This window comes from Montipora capricornis, chromosome 5 (genome assembly GCF_036669925.1).
Source record: "Montipora capricornis isolate CH-2021 chromosome 5, ASM3666992v2, whole genome shotgun sequence".
NCBI classification, from domain to species: domain Eukaryota; kingdom Metazoa; phylum Cnidaria; class Anthozoa; order Scleractinia; family Acroporidae; genus Montipora; species Montipora capricornis.
The window spans coordinates 25542725-25545224 of record NC_090887.1 but is presented as its reverse complement, the minus strand read 5'-3'; positions in this window follow the sequence as shown (position 1 = coordinate 25545224).

The window sequence follows — 2500 nt, the reverse complement described above, 5'->3', positions numbered from 1 at the left end:
CTGCTAACCCCTGTTGAGAGTAGAGAAAAAATGTATTGCCAAGAACCACAACTAAAATTGATAAAAATCTGCAAGTAGACGTCATTGAAAAAACACGTATAGCCTGCGAGTAAAAAAAAAAAGGTTGCAGACTGAATACTCTCACCTTCGTCATTTTTCTAATGGTTGGCTCCTAAAGAGGCGGTGAATTTTTTTACTGGCTTGTCGGCAGTAATCTCGTAAAAGTTATAGGGATGATCGAAAGACATGGGAGGCCAAAGAGGTAAGGGTGAAAAAAGGGCAATTAAGAAAAAAGAAAATCTCTTTACGCGCATGGATTAAAATAAATGAGGAGAAACTGACGATTGGACGTGAGTCAGCCCTTCAGTATCCCTCTTCCACACTCTCCCGTCCAGGCTAAATTAACAGGAAAGGCAGTGACCAAATTATTTTTGGCAAGTACTTTTGCTGTTAATGTCTATTAACAGTGCCAGGTACGGGGCCTTTTTCCGCATGGGTAACACTTTTCACGTAGGCCAGCCTGCTGAATGTTCCATAAGTTTCTGATTGGACGCCGTTTGAAGCTGTCACTTGGCTGGAACGCGTGGAAAGTGTTACACATCTCGACCGCTCGGAAGGTATGGGATTTTGATTTTCTTCGAGGGCGACCTCCGGGACGTTTGGATGAATGAGCGAGAACTACAATGTACGAGAAGAAGCGTTAATCTTTCAGCTATTCTCCGGTAAAGTTTCAAAGCGGAGTGATACGATTTTCTGGGGAAAAATCACCCGGTGCTGGAGCTGTTCAAAAATTAGCATCCACAATTGTCCTTCTCATGATTGAGAAGCACAGTAAACAGCGAACTCGAAATCTTCAAAACCGCTCAAAAAACTCGCAGATGTACTTGCCAAAAATAATTTGGTCACTGCCTTTCCTGTTAATTTGGCCTGGACGGGAGAGTGTGAAAGAGGGATACTGAAGGGCTGATTCGTGTCCAGTCGTCGGTTACCGTTCATTTTATTTTAATACATGCGCGTAACCAGATTTTCTTTTTCCTCAGTTACCCTTTTTCACTCCTACCTGTTTGGTGTCCCATGTGTTTTGATCATCCCTATAACTTTTACGAGATTTCTGCGGACAAGCCAGTTAAAAAAAATTAACCCCCCTCCCTTTAGGAGCAAACCATTAGAAAATGACGAAAGTGGGAGTATTCAGTCTGCAGCTGTTTTTTACTTGCAGGTTATACGTATTTTATAAACTTTATTTGTAGTTCTTGCTAGTGCATTTTTTCTCTACTCTCAACAAGTGTTAGCAGATCTGTATAATAAGCTTTCTAAATTATTACCACAAATTGCGCATTTCAAACCATCGACTGACCATCTCGCTTGGTAGTCTATTTTTATCACATACTTATGTAAACGAGGATGCAATTTTATTCGAAAAGAAACAACAAGAACAAAACAACACTTCTCAAGCAACAATAACGAGGCCCTGCCACGAAAGGGGGGGGGGGGGGGGTGGGGATCCCGTGTCGATGCTTTGTCCATGTTTCACGTTGCTGTGACCATTGCTGTCGGAAATTTAAAGAAAGGATGTCGTTTGTCGCGATTTCACCTCAATTACTGTCACTACTTTTTAGGGCATGTCGCTTGTCGGAATTTACCCTAGTTGGCAGAGCCTCAATAACGGTACAAAACAGGGCATGAATGGAACAAAAGAAACCTCTCGTTACTTTGCGTGACATAAATATTTACCAGCTTTGAAGGTCAAAAGTTCAACAACATCTTCTACATGTATACATATATAAACCGTATTTAAGTGTCAAGGTATTTAGCTAAAAGCTACATCTTGTATATGTATGCCTCCAGAAAATGAGTTCACAATGAAACGGATAACATTGGATAACATTATGGACTCAAACTTTGCGTAGCTCGCTGAAGTGCACGTACGTACTGCTTTAGGTAGCTTTCTTTCGGTAGTAACCGTTCATTATGTCAAATTATGTCTTTGATACCGCACAATTGACGCACATTCAGTTTTCGTTTTTGAGCATATGTATACTGATTTGGTTTGAAATTCTTTGAAATTCTGTCATATTTTTGCTCTACTACTAGCTTTTATAAGGGTGCTCTTGAAATGAAACGGTGCGCCAGGTCGTACATGCATTTCAGTGAAACCGACACTGCGTGCGTTTTGTAATGTACATTAATTACAAAAATAATTCGCGATACCTTTCGCATTACAGTGGAGTACATTTCTTGCACCTAAAATATTAACTTATCGTGTGAATCACGATCTCTTTTGACAGAAAACTAAACAGATTTAATATCGTATTAATTTTGATTGAAAAGTCACTTGCATAAACCAGTATGAATTAAAATGTGTTTGAATTGAGTAATATATAGTTCAATTGCGGATTTTTGCCCTCAAATACTATTTTCAGTCACTTTTAATACTTCTGGAGGATAACTTCGCATTTTTTAAAGCTTTCCAAGCTACAAAGCTGAAAATTAGTCTGTT